Genomic DNA, 14726 nt, shown 5'->3' with positions numbered 1-14726 from the left:
TCAATTTTAGCTTTCTATTCAGGCCTAGGTGTTTCCAGGCGAAATGGAAAAAAAATGTTGGGAGTCTCTAATGTAGTGTCTTTAGGAAAACAGCGTCACACTTCTTTGCCATGAAAGACTGTGGCATAGAATTGAACAAATCCAAAAGTTATAGGTAAACTGCTTAGGAAACTTTACATTTGAAAATCTCTGGACAGACGAAAGATACACTGGAGAACGACTGTGAAGATGCTTATTCATTTCGCAAATATTCTTTAAGCACCCTGGTTTGAGATGTTGGCCTAGGAAAGGGTTACCATGGTGTTAAAACAAGAGTGCCTTTGCCTAGTGATCACACACACACAGACACACACTCTACACCTTAGAAAGCTTCTCTCACAAGTTCACAGTTAAACTTCACAAAAAGCAGATCTTTGTGAAGACCTCTGCTTTCCTCTGCATTTAGGAGTTTCTTCATAGCATTTTTTAAAAGTGATTTTTTTTCTATTTATTTATTCATTTACTTTTAAATTTGCAGCATGTGGATCTAGTTCCCTGACCAGGGATTGAACCTGGGCTCCCTGCATTGATTGGGAGGGCAGAGTCTTAACCACTGGACCACCAGGGAAGTCCCCTCTTCACAACATTTTTATAACACATGTTGCATTTTATTATAATTACTTCCTTTGTTTGTTTGTATTTGTTCTATTAGCTTTCCTCTCCCACTGAATCAGCTTTTAGTTTGTTGATTTTTTTTATTGTTTCTTTGTTTTCTATTTTATTAACTTCTGTTTTATTTTTATTATTTTTAATATACTTTCTAGGAAAGATAAGGGGATCAGAGTCAAAATCACTTAAAATTCCAGACCTTTCGCCTTCTAATTAAATTCCATTTTCATCTTATCTTATTATTTGCTGTTCTTAATATTTCTGAAAAATCATTGGTGAAAAGTGTCTCTTCTTACAAAAATTGATTATAAAAAAGTAATTGATTATAAGAATGTAACAGAGCAGCAGGAGGCTGAGGGGTCTTGATTAGTTTTCAATATCTAGTACAGTGGTTCCTGAGCTTGGAATATAAACAATCCAGTGCTCATGCTCAGTCACTCAGTTGTGTCCGACTCCTTTTGACCCCAAAGACTGTAGGCCAGCACGTCCATGGGATTTTCCAGGTAAGAATACTGGAGTGGGTTGCCATTTCTTCTTCCAGGAAATCTTCCTAACCCGGGGATCAAACCCACAGCTCCTGCTTGGCAGGTGGACTCCTTACCACTGAGCCAAATCTGATCAAGTCACTCTCCTGTTCAAATCTGCCCTTGGCTGCTCCTTGTTGTCAGGATACATTCCTTTGCACTATTGGAAGGTTCTTTGATACCTGGCTCCTGCCAAGATTTCCAGCCTCATCTCTTCCCAGCACTGTCTCTGCTCCTTTCCAGCATGAATACATTTTGTTCCAGCTACCCTGCATTTCTTGATTCTGGATTTTCCATGGATTATCGTGTAGGCACAGTACTTTCACCCAACAGCCTTTGAACACATACAATTGGAGGGGCTTGAAGAAGAGTCGTCACAAGGGAACTGCTGGAAAGAGACGTGATGTGGTACAAGGAGGCAGCCAACGCGAGTGCCATCCTTAGAAAATGGAAAACTCCTTAAAGGCAGAGATTACAATTAGTGTTGCTAGTCTCTCTCCTATCCCTCAAGGGCCAAGCCTTGAGCATACGAAACAAATTCTAAATTGAATTTCTTTCTCTGGAAATATTCTCTAGTTTGCTTGGTTATTTTGGAAGGAAGCAGCAAGTCAAAGGCTTCAGAATGAAAGGAAGATGTGGCAGATTCTGGAAAGTACAAAGAATTCTGCAAGTCTGAATCTGAGTGATTCTGTGACCTCTTCCAGGTATCTCAAGTTCTGGCTGCACATAGCAGAAATTGCATTTAATTGAGAAAATTAAATATAATTTTGTTAAGAGATGGTAGGAAAGGAAAGAAGGAAGGGTGAAATGACAAACATCCAGAGGTGGGGGTGACATTTATATTGCAGTTTATAGCCTTCTGTGGGAACTCTAATCCTCAAGGAGGCCCTTTGCCCAACAGTTCAAGCTTTTATCCAGCAAATGTGGAGTCCTTGCTTCTGTCATGTAGATGAAAAGCAGGGTTCTCCTGGGGTCACACAGCAGGAGCTTTGACATTTGGGGAATGTGATTGATGAGTTCTGTCCTCCCACAGAGGAGTTCCATGGTGAGAGAGGACTCCAGAAGCCAAATAGCCAAGGGACCTTCCAAACCAAACATCTGGAGTGTAATTCAGAATCTGCTGAGCTGTGCCAGACCCAGCTAGACACACAGCCCTGTGTTCCCGTGAGGGCAGCCCCTAGCCAGACTTTCCACCATTAAAACGGCTCTTTTTCATTCCGGCTTTCTCCCTAGAAGACTCCTTTGACAACATCCTAGGGGGAAAGGATCCCATACATCGTGTAAGTTTCTCAGCTTTCCCGCCCCCTGGAAGAAGGCCAAGCCCCAAGGGCATGCACTGTAGAGGTCCAGGCAGTTCAGAGTTTAGGCATCACCAGAGATGAGTTAATCAGATGAGATACCAGTCCAGGGTATCATGAGGGCCCAGAGTACCAGATGTTAAGGCAGGGCTTTGGTGGAGAGAGGCCACAGGGAACAAGATATTCCAAAGGAGGGAAGCACATGAGCAGGGAGCTTCCTTAAAGGCACCTAGCCTGTTTCCCAATTTTCTCTAGGAGTGGCCAATGACTCAGTGTCATTATAAAATCCATTATCTTTGTTCCTCCTCTAACTCTTCTCTTAGGACTCTATAGGAAAAAAATATTAATACCACAGATTAGACCCAGCAGACATCAGCAAGACATTAAATTTCACCCTGATTTTTTTTCATCAATGAATTGCTTAAATTATCTAAATTGTTAAATTTTTATTTTAAACTTTTAAGAATTAAAGTATGACATGCATATAGGAAATGGAATAAATCAGAAGTTTGAGAAATATATATATGGGCAGAAATTATTATTAAATAGCCACCTACCTTCCAAGCCAAGAAAAAGAAAATTACCTTATCCCAAAGTTTCCTTGTGTGCAGTGCTTTGTATTTTTTTAAATTTGTTTTTGTTTTTTTGGTTAACAGTTCATTGATTTTAAGTAAATTTATCCTGTTATGCAACCATTACCACAATCCAGTTTTAGAACACCTCTATCATACCAAACTTCTGTCCATAGTTCCTCAGGCACTCTGTCTACCAGATTTAATCCCTTGAATCTATTCCTCACCTCCACTATATAATCATAAGGGATTTGATTTAGTTTATACCTGAATGGCCTAGTGGTTCTCACTACTTTTTTCAATTTAAGCCTGAATTTTGCAATAAGGAGCTCCTGATTTGAGCCACAGTCAGCTCCAGGTCCTGTTTTTGCAGACTGTATAGAGCTTCTCCATCTTTGGCTGCAAAGAATATAATCAATCTGATTTGGTATTGACCATCTGGTGATGTCCATGTGTAGAGTCATCTGTTGAGTTGTTGGGAAAGGGTGTTTGCGATGACTAATGTGCTGTCTTGGCAAAACTCTGTTAGCCTTTGCCCTGTTTCATTTTGTACTCCAAGGCCAAACTTGCATGTTTTTCGATGTAACTCTTGATTTCCTACTTTTGCATTCCAATCTCCTATAATGAAAAGGATGTCTATTTTTGGAGTTAGTTCTAGGTGGTGTAGGTCTTCATAGAACTTCTCAACTTCAACTTCTTCAGCATCAGTGGTTGGGGCATAGACTTGGATTAATGTGATGTTGAATGGTTTGGCTTGGAAACGAACCAAGATCATTTTTGTCATTTTTGAGGCTGCACCCAAGTGTTGCACTTAGCACTCTTTTGTTGACTATGAGGGCTACTCCATTTCTTCTAAGGGATTCTTGCCCAGAGTAGTAGATACAATGGTCATCTGAATTAAATTCACCCATTCCCGTCCATTTTAGTTCACTGATTCCTAAGATGCCGATGCTTAATCTTGCCATCTCCTGCTTCATTACATCCAATTTACCTTGATTCATGAACCTAATATTCCAAGTTCCTATGCAATATTATTCTTTACAGCATTGGACTTTAGTCTCGCCACCAGACATATTCACAACTCAGCATCATTTCAGGTTTGGTCCAGCTTCTTCATTCTTCCTGGAGCTATTAGTAATTGCTTTCTGCTCTTCCCCAGAAGCATATTGGACACCTTCCAATCTGAGGGACTTATCTTCCAGTGTCATATCTTCTTGCCTTTTCATACTGCTCTTGGGGTTCTCCTGGCAAGAACTATAGCAGGTTGCCTTTTCTCATACAGTGGACCATGTTTTGTCAGAACTCTTCACTATGACCCATTTGTCTTGAGTGGCCCTCTTCATTAAGTTATGCAACTCCCTTGCCATGACAAAGCTGTGATCCATGAAGAGGATCATCTAAAAAAAAAAAGAAAAAGAAAAACAAGAAGGCAAAGTGGTTGTCTGAGGAGACTTTACAAAGAGCTGAGGAAGGAAGAGAAGCAAAAGGCAAAGGAGAAAGGGAAAGATATACCCAACTGAATGCAGAGTTCCAGAGAGTAGCAAGGAGAGACAAGAAAGCCTTCTTAAGTTAACAATGCAAGGAAATAGAGGAAAACAATAGAATGGGAAAAGCCAGAGATCTCTTCAAGAAAATTAGAGATACTAAGGGAAATTTTCATGCAAAGATAGGCACAATAAAGGACAGAAGTGGCAAAGACCTAACAGAAGCAGAAGATATTAAGAAGAGGTGGCAAGAATACACAGAAGAATTATACAAAAAAGTCTTAATGTCCTGGATAACCATAATGGTATAGTCACTCACCAAGAACCAAACATCCTGGAGTGTGAAGTTAAATGGGTCTTAGGAAGCATAACTATGAACAAAACTAGTGGAGGTGATGGAATTCCAGCTGAGCTATTTAAAATCCTAAAAAATGATACTGTTAAAGTGCTGCACTCAATATGTCAGCAAATTTGGAAAACTCAGCAGTGCCACAAGACTAGAAAAAGTCAGTTTTCATTCCAATCCCAAAGAAGGGCAATGCCCAAAATGTTCAAACTACCATACAATTGCACTCATTTCACATTCTAGCAAGGTTATGCTCAAAATCTTTCAAGCTAGGCTTCAGCAGTACGTTAATCAAGAACTTCCAGATGTACAAGCTAGGTTTCAAAGAGACAGAGGAACTTGAGATCAAATTGCTAACAGTTGCTGGATCATGGAGAAAGCAAGGGAGTTTCAGAAAAACATCTACTTCTATTTCATTGATTTACACTAAAGCCTTTGACTGTGTGGATCACAACAAACTTCGGAAAATTTTTAAAGAGATGAGAATACCAGACTGACAGCTTCCTGAGAAATCTGTATATTAATGTAGGCTGTATATCCATAAAACTTCCGGCTAGAAAGTGCTTTACCATAGCAGTTTACCATAGCAGAGCTCTATTTTTGGAATAACAGCTTATTGGCAACCCTTGAAATGTGAAATTTGGAATGAAAAGGACTCAAGAGGTAGTCATTAGGCTGCTGCTGCTGCTGCTGCTGCTAAGTCGCTTCAGTCGTGTCTGACTCTGTGCGACCCCATAGATGGCAGCTCACCAGGCTCCCTCGTCCCTGGGATTCTCCAGGCAAGAACACTGGAGTGGGTTGCCATTTCCTTCTCCAACGCATGAAAGTGAAAAGGGAAAGTGAAGTCGCTCAGTCGTATCTGACTCTTTGCTACCCCGTGGACTGCAGCCTACCAGGCTCCTCCATCCATGGGATTTTCCAGGCAAGAGTACTGGAGTAGGGTGGCTAGTTGTCACTATTTAGTTGCTGGTAAGGAAGCAAAAGTTAAAACCAGACGTGGAAAAACAAACTAGTTCAAAATTAAAAAATATGATAAGACTATATATTGTCATCCTGCTTATTTAACTTATATGCAGAGTACATCATGCAAAATGCCAGGCTGAATGAATCATGAGCCAGAATGAAGAGTGCTGGGAAAAATATCCACAACCTCAGATTTGCATATGGTACCACTCTAATGGCAGAAAAGGAAGAGAAACTAAAGAGCCTGTTGATGAGGGAGAGAGAGGAAAGTGAAAAAGCTGGTTTAAAACTCAACATTCAAAAAACTAAGACCATGGCAGCTGGTCCCAACACTTCATGGCAAACAGAAGGGGAAAAAGTGGAAGCAGTGAAAGATTTTCCTTTCTTTGGCTCCAAAATCACTGCAGACAGTGACTGCAGCCATGAAATGAAAAGACATTTTCTCCTCTGAAGAAAATCTATGACTAACCTGACAGTGTATTAAAAAGCAGAGACATCACCTTGCTGACAAAGGTCTGCATAGTCAAAGCTATGATTATCCAGTAGTCATGTATGGATGTGAGAGTTGGACTATAAAGAAAGCTGAGCGCCGAAGAATTGATGCTTCTGAACTGTGGTGCTGGAGAAGACTCTTTGCCGGGAGCCAGCCTGAGGAACTCCGCCCATGGCAAAGGTCATGATGAAGGAAGGAGGCTTCGGCATACGCAAAGGTGGGATCGAGCCTCAGGAAACCCCCTGTTCCCGAGCATCTACCCCCCAAACCAAAGTCTACCTGCTTTACGGTTTCATGCTCTCACCTATACCTCTGACTTTACGGAGGGCTGACCCCCATTACCTCTCTTGGAGAAGGAGTTAACTTACAGCTCCAAGTCAATAAAAATTCCTGGGCGTGACAAGAGTGTTTCAACTTACGAACTCCTCTGAAGGTTATCTAGCCTGCCTGTGTGGGTTCGTCTGGCCACATGTGATTGTTTACAGCCTCCCAACCATGAGAGGCACAAGATGTTTTAGACTTACTAAAGGCAAATTCTTTTGGGGAGTTGGAAATTATTAGTATAGTGGGTTGGTTAGGAATTATATTGGTGAAGGGTTTTTCATTTGTTGTGCCAATAATTGCTGCTAATTCCCTGCCCTGGGTGTGACAAGGGTGTCTTAGGTCAAACCTCTCTGCTGACAGACTAGCTTGTGTGACAACCTCTCAACCATAAACAGCACAGAGAGCTTGAAGTATTTTGAAAATCTTAATTAGCATAGGGCTTTTCTCATTGTTGAGTCAATGATTGCCGCCAGGCCTCCTTATCCTTAGGCACCTGGGAATATATTAATGTATTTGGAATATAGAAAAGGAAATATAGTAGTTTTTGATGTTAGCAATACTAGACTTTTTGAGTTAATGAATTTTATCTTTGGTTATAGATCACTGTACTCTGTTATAAATCACTGTGTCCTTGCTATATAAAAATGTAGCTTTATCACTATCTTAAGACTAAATAGATCTTAAGGGGAACATTGGTGAAGGGTTTTCATTTGTTGGGCTGATGTTTGCTGCTAAATCTCCATATTCCCTGCCCTTATAATGAATATAACTAGCATATAAGAGAAATAAGTATTAACCTTTAAGATTAATCATGTTAACCTTAGGTTAAATAAATTCCTTTCTTAGTTGTAACCCACTACACCCTCACACTATAGGAATGCAACTTTATCTGGTACCTTCAGAGGGTGGCACCTGGTTTAAGAAAAAACACCCTTGGAAAAAATAAGTTTTTTGGTTATCAGAAAGAAAGGATCATAAAATGTCAGCAGGCCTCATGGCCAGAAGATGATGTAAAACCCATAAGACCTTTGTATACATTTATATGAAGCACCTGATTTTGACAAGGGTCAGGTCTGCTGACCCCCACGTGACTCTGTATTCATCTCTATGTATAACAAAAAGTATATAAGCAAACCTGAAAAATAAAGAAATGGGATCAGTTTCTGGAAAGACTGATTCCTCCATGTCGTTCTTTCTTTCCCCTTCTGGCTGAATTCCCATCTGGAGCGTGGGTGCTTGCCACGTCTACTTACTTGCCCCAGCTTTTAAGTTCCACTCGAGAAGGAGCCCAAGGAGGGGCACCTTCTGATATTCAAGTGGCGCCAGTGGCCCAATGTAGATGGTGCAAACTCCTTGTCTTGGAGTTTTATTGGTATCCCACGTAAACCAAGTTATTCAGCATCTTTTTCTCCACTAATATTTCCTACTACACTATCCGTTTCTAATCTCTCTATATATCTGTAATTAAATAAGTTCTTTCCTAGGATGCCAACTCTGTCCCCGCTTCGAATTACCCTGGATCCACCGGGGCTGGACCCCGGCAACTCTTGATAGTTCCTTGGACTGCTAGGAGATCACACCAATCAATTCTAAAGGAAATCAACCCTAAATATTCTTTGGAAGAACAGATGCTGAAGCTGAAGCTTCAATTCTTTGACCACTTGATGCGAAGAGCTGGCTTATTGGAAAGGACCCTGATGCTGGGAAAGATTGAAGGCAAGAGGAGAAGGGGGTGGCAGATGATGAGATGGTTGAACAGTATCACTGACTCAGTACAGAGGAGCCTGGTGACTGAACAACAACAACATGCCAAAGAACCCACTCCAGTGTTCTTGCCTGGGAAATCCCATGGACAGAGGAGCCTGGCAGGCTATAGTCCACGGGGCTGCAAAAGAGTAAGACACTTAGCGACTAAACGGCAACAATCATGCCTCAACTTCCCTCCTGCCCATCTGCAGTCAGTCCCTACTCTTGCCTTCAGTCCCAGGCAACCACTGATCTGCTTTCTCCCTCTACGGTTCTGCCACATCTAGAAATCTCACATGAATGGAATTATATAATATTTGGGTTGGCCAAAAAGTTTATCTGGTTTTTCTGTTACATCTTATGGAAAGATATAACAGAAAAACCCAGTGAACTTTTTGGCCAACCCAATACAGAGTCTCTTTTCCTTAGCATAATGTTTTTGAAGTTCATCCTTTTTTTTTTTTTTTTGCATCCACCAATGATTTGTTCCTTTTATTGTTGGTAACTATTACATTGTGTAGATACAACACAACTGTTTGTCTCTTCACTAATTGGTGAGCATTTGGATCATTTCCGATCTGGGCTTCTTAAGAATAGTGCCACTTTGAACACTTGTGAGCAAGTATTTGTGTAGATATGTATTTTCATTTCTCATGGATACATACATAAGAGTTTGGAATCACTATGTTGTGAGTACATTTAATTTAAGAAACTGCCAAGATTTTCCAAAGTAACTCTCAGTTTACATTTTTACCAGCGATGTTTGAGAGTTCCTATTTCTTCATAATCTCAACACTTGTCATATTCTGTCTTTTTGGCTTATAGACATTCTAGTGAGTCTGTAGTGGATTCTCTGGAGTATTAACTGGCATTTCCCTAATGATTAATGGCAGTTAGCATGTCTGCATGGGGTTATTAGCCATTTGAATATTTTCTTTGATGAAATCTCTGCTCAAGTCTTTTGCCTATTTTTTTTAAATTAGACTGTCTGATTAAGTTATAAGAGTTCTTTTTGTGCTCTATATACAAGTCCATTATCAGATATATGATTTCAGATATTTTCTCCTAATCTATATCTTAATTGTTTTATTAATGATGTCTTCTGAAGTTAAAAACTTAAATTTTTAAATTGATGTATAATTCACACCCCATAAAATTTACTCTCTTAAGTTGTACAATGATGTGGTTTTTAGTATAGTTGAAGGTCGTACACCCACTCCTGCTATCCAATTCCAAAGCATTTCCATCATCTCCCAAAAGAAACCCTGTTCTCATTAGCAGTCAACCCCCCATTCCTACCTCTTCCCACCCCCTGAACCACTAATTTATTTACTGTCTCCATGGATTTGCTCATTCTAGACATTTCATATAAATGCAATCATATAATATGTAGCCTTTTTTTTCTGGTTTCTTTCACATAGCATAGTGTTTTCAAGGTTGTAGCATGTATCATTACTTCATCTGTTTTTTATGGCTGAATAATACTCCATTGTATGGAACAGAATAAAGAGCCCAGAAATAAATCCACACAAAAATGTTCAACTAGTATATAAGAGAGGCAGCAAAAATATACCATGGGGAATAGATGATCTCTTCAATAAGTGGTACTGGAAAAATAGGACAACTACATGTAAATGTAAAAGAATAATATTAAAACATTTTCTCACATCATCAACAAAAATAAACTCAGAATGAGTTAAAGACCAAATGCAAGACCTGAACCCATAAAATTCATAAAAGTAAACATAGGCAGAACATTCTTTGACATCAGTATATCAATATTTTTTTTATTGGCTCTACCTCCTAAGGTAGAAGAAATGAAAAATAAACAAATGGGACCTGATTAAACTTATTAATAAAAGCTTTTGCACAGCAAAGAAAGCCATCAACAAAAGAAGCAGACAACCTATTGAATGGGAGAAACTACTTGCAAATGGCATCATATATCCAATATATATGAACAGCTCATACAACTCAATATCCAGAAAATGAAAAACTCAGTTACAAAATGGGCAGAAGACCCGAATAGACATTTTTCCAAAGAGGATACAGATGGCCAACAGGCACATGAAAAGATGCTCAACATCAGAGAAAGACCACTTCTCTATGTTGTCACTTATGTACGGAATCTAAAAAACAAACGAACGAATATAATAAAACAGAAACACACTGTGATGGGAGGAGGGGCAAGATGGCATGGGGAACTAAGGGGTACATATTACTATGTATAAAATAAGACACAGGAATATATTGTACAGCACAATAATACAGCAGATATTTTATACTTTAAATGGGTACAATCTATAAAAACATTGAATCACTATGTTGTACACCTGAAGCTAATATAATATTATAAATCAAATGGACTTTGATAAAAATAAATAAATATTTCAACAACCATAAAATAAAATGGTTAGTGGTTACTTTTACATTATGTGAATCTTATGAAAAAAATTAGGAAGACATTTGGGAGACGTATGCAGTGAGAGACAGAATTTAAATGCTTGGGACTTTTGCCCAGCAGAAATGCCTTCTAAGCTACTCTTGATTCGAACTGGGCTGCATATGACAGTTTACAGGCATGCTTTGCTTAAACCAGGAAGTAAGTTATTAAATCCTTTGATACTTCTAAACAAAGATGAGAATTTCACCTCTTCTCTAAAAAAGTTGCATAACAGCTTTCATCTTGGTGCTCTCCTTCTTCCTCGCTCAGATCACTCATTCCAGGGTAAGCTAGGTGCAATGAGGTGAGGTAGCCCTGTGGAGAACTTCATATGCTGAGCAAAGGCTTCCAGCCAATAGCCAGCAAGGAACTGAGGCCAGCCAGCTGCCACCTGAGTCAGCATGAAAGCAGATCCTCTCCTAGTTGAGTCTTCAGATAAGACTGCAGCCCTGCCAACAACTTGACCACAACCGCATGAGAGACCAGAGGTACCCAGTTATGCCATTCCTACATTCCCAATGTATGGAAACTATGAGATGATAAATGCTTGTTGTTTTAAGCCCCTACATTTTGGAGTAATTTGTTACATGGCAATAGATAAGTATTACAACTATAGACTTCCACTGTTCCTATCTGAAGGTCTAGCAATTTTTCAAGGATAAACATTTCTCAATTTGTTTTCTGCCTGTGGTCAATTTCCAGAGCCCTAACACTTCATTTTTAAATACTTGTATCCTGTTTTATACCTCTTGTTTTTGCCAAGAAGATTCACCAACCTCTTCACATAGACATAGCCAGAAGTCTGTAAGGCTGCCTGATTTTTATCTTTTTTAAAAAATTTTTATTTCTGAAACCAATTTTGTTCACTTAGGGAAACAAAAATAATGTCAAATAATTATTGACATGCCAGAAATATGAGAACAATATTAATTTTAAAAACTATTAGTATGTAATACACAGTACTTGAACATCCTTTAGGTTTTGCACATAAAATAGAAATGATAATTTGTTCTTTATACAAATGATAATGTGCTTATGAAGATTTTTTCCTTTTCTAAAAAATTTTAAAAATTGTATTTATTTTTAATTGGAGGATAATTATCTTACGCTTAAACTCCAATCAAAATAATCTCATGCCAATCCTCTTTAGTTTGCATAAACATTTTCTCAAGAAAGAGAAATTGTGTATTTTACTGAACAGGTTTCCAAGGTAATACCATCATTTCCTCACTATCCCAAACAGTCAGCCCTCCAGCTGGCAACCTGAGCTTCCTAACTTTGGAGGAAACCAATCCTTTTCTATAAAATTCTTGCCCAGGCAACCTAGAAACAGGAATTTACCTTAACTACTTCCTGAATTTTGTGCCATTATACAAAGACCCCTTAAAAAGGAAACAACTTGTATTTTGAATTTTACATAGCACTTCAATTTACAAAATGTTCTGAGGAAGACTTTCCGGGTGGTGCGGTGGGTAGGAATCTGCCTGCCATTGCAAGGGACAATGCAATTCCTGGTCCAGGAAGATCCCACATACCACAGAGGAACTAAGCCTGTGCACTGCAACTACTTAGCCTGCCTGCCCCAACTACTGACACCCTCACTCTAGAGCCAGCGGGTTGCAACTACAAATCCCATGTGCCTAGAGCCTGTGCCCTGTAACAAGAGAAGACACTGCAGTGAGAAGCCTGAGCACCACAGCTAGAGCAATCCCTGCTCCCCACAACTACAGAAAGTCCACATGTGGCGCTGAGGACCCAGCCACCAAAAATAAAGAAACAAAATAAATAAATAAAGCAGTGTGAACGTGTCAAAAGAGAAAAAGAACTGGCTTCAGTAGAAACGCTGATTGGCTTGAGTACAGACCTGGAGTAGGCAGGATAAAGTAACTTACTTCAAACTCCTTGAAGAGAAATCAAGTTTTTAAATGCTTGGATTCAAAGAGGAAACCATTGTAATAGATATGATGATAGAGAGTCCAGAAAAAGAAAGGGCTGGACATCAGGTGGGGCTTCCCTGGTAGTTCAGCTGGTAAAGAATCTGCCTGCAATGCAGGAGACCTCAGTTTGATTCCTGGGTCGGGAAGATCCCCTGGAGAAAGGATAGGCTACCTACTCCAGAGTTCATGAGCTTCCCCAGTGGCTCAGATGGAAAAGAATCTACCTGCAATGCAGGAGACATGGGTTCAGTTCCTGGGTTGGGAAGATCCTCTGGAAGAAGGCATGGAAACCCACTCCAGTATTCTTGCCTGGAAAATACCCATGGATAGAGGAGCCTGGCAGGCTACAGTCCATGGGGTTGCAGAGTCAGACATGACTGAATGACTAAGCACAGCACAGCACAGACATCAGGTATTTCTGGTTCAATTCAAAATAAGATCCTTTGACTCACAAATAATTTTGGCTGATGCCCTTTATACCTTGGCTTTTGTAGCCCTCATTTATGATTCAGGAATAATGATCAAATACAACCCACTTGTGCCAACAAGTCAGGCCTGCCAAATACATAGCAGATGCCAGGATGGGCGTTAGAAATGGGGGATGAAAGGCATTGGGTAAATGAAGAAACATTGATGGGAACTTCCTGAGCACTAGTCTCAATTTTCTGCCCTGAAGCCTCTTGCCACACAATGGCCAACCTTGAGGGCACAGCCAGGCAAAAAAGGCAAATCTACAAAACAGGTGGATTTTTTTTTTAAGGGCCCGCTCCTATTTGCATGGAGTTGAGACCAAGCATCTTGTGGCTGCCTCCTCCACCCTCAGGACTTCTGTACTTCCTAGCAGCTGACCACCTAAACCAATGAAACCCCTACTCCACATCCATCTCTGTTACACAGTGCTGTGTTGTTTACCAGGCATTTCCTTGTTTATTTGTCTACGTGTTTATTATGTTTTGTCTTCTCTGGAGTATAATCCTGGGGCAGCACGGATCTGACTGTATTCTTCTCAGCACAGTGCTTGCAGTAGTAGGCATGTGGTAAATAGTTGAGTTGAAGACTCAAAGAAACTTTTTTAAAGTCTCCGATTCAAGCATCTTTTTAATATACACACTGGACAATACCACTTCAATGTCTGACACATACTTCAACCTTGTAGTGACCAAAATGCAATTATTTTTGTCCCTGCACTTCCCTCCAGCCAATGGCAAACCCGAGGACTTGGGAGTCGTTTTCCACCCTGACCGCTCTCCTGGATTCTTGGCCCAGCCTCCTGTTATAACTGCCTCCTGTTGTGTTCTCTTAGATTTATTTCCTGAGTGACCTTCTGAAGCTTAAACCTGATCACATCATACCACTGCTTAAAACTCCTAGGTGGCTCCACGTTGACCTCATACAAGGCCAAATTATTGAGACTTCTCTCGTGGTCCAGTGGCTAAGACTACACGCTTTCAATGCAGAGGGCCGGGGTTCAATACCTAGTCAGGGAACTAGGTCCCACATGATGTAACCAAGCGTTCACATGCCACAGCTAAAAAGACTCCACATGCAGCAGCAAAGATTGAAGACCCAGGGTGCTGCATTCAGACCTGATACGGCCAAATAAACAAATGTTAAGCAGGGCACTAAGGCCTTCACTGGCGTGACTCTTGTCCAACCGTCTACCCTCCACGCATCTCAGCCCCAGCCACACTGAGCCGCCTGCAGTTCCCCAAATGTAACTGCACCTCGGCCTCTATTTTTCTTGCCTTCTTGTCTTCTGGTGAGTCCCTTCTTTCCTGGGTTACCTCATCTATGAAGGTTTTTGTTTTGTTTTTACCAATATTGTATTTCTCAAGACTCAATTTTAAGTGACAGAAACCCACCACAAACTAGCTTTAGTGAAAGAGGGATGGCATAACTCATATAAATGATGACCGGTTGGAGTTGACTTCAGGAATGGCTGGATCCA

The 14726-nt window shown here is 40.2% G+C and overlaps 1 non-coding gene across 1 annotated transcript; it reads right to left on the bottom strand.

Annotated features, from left to right (window-relative positions):
- Nucleotides 1-530: 530 nt before the first annotated feature.
- TRNAG-CCC lies at nt 531-607 on the bottom strand. The gene is given in 2 exon segments: nt 531-566; nt 571-607. It is a non-coding gene; the product is annotated as a tRNA-Gly (tRNA).
- Nucleotides 608-14726: the final 14119 nt, after the last annotated feature.

This window comes from Oryx dammah, unplaced genomic scaffold (genome assembly GCF_014754425.2).
Source record: "Oryx dammah isolate SB20612 unplaced genomic scaffold, SCBI_Odam_1.1 HiC_scaffold_25, whole genome shotgun sequence".
Lineage (NCBI taxonomy): Eukaryota > Metazoa > Chordata > Mammalia > Artiodactyla > Bovidae > Oryx > Oryx dammah.
The sequence above is the reverse complement of the archived record's forward strand: the minus strand, read 5'-3'. Positions and strand labels throughout refer to the sequence as shown.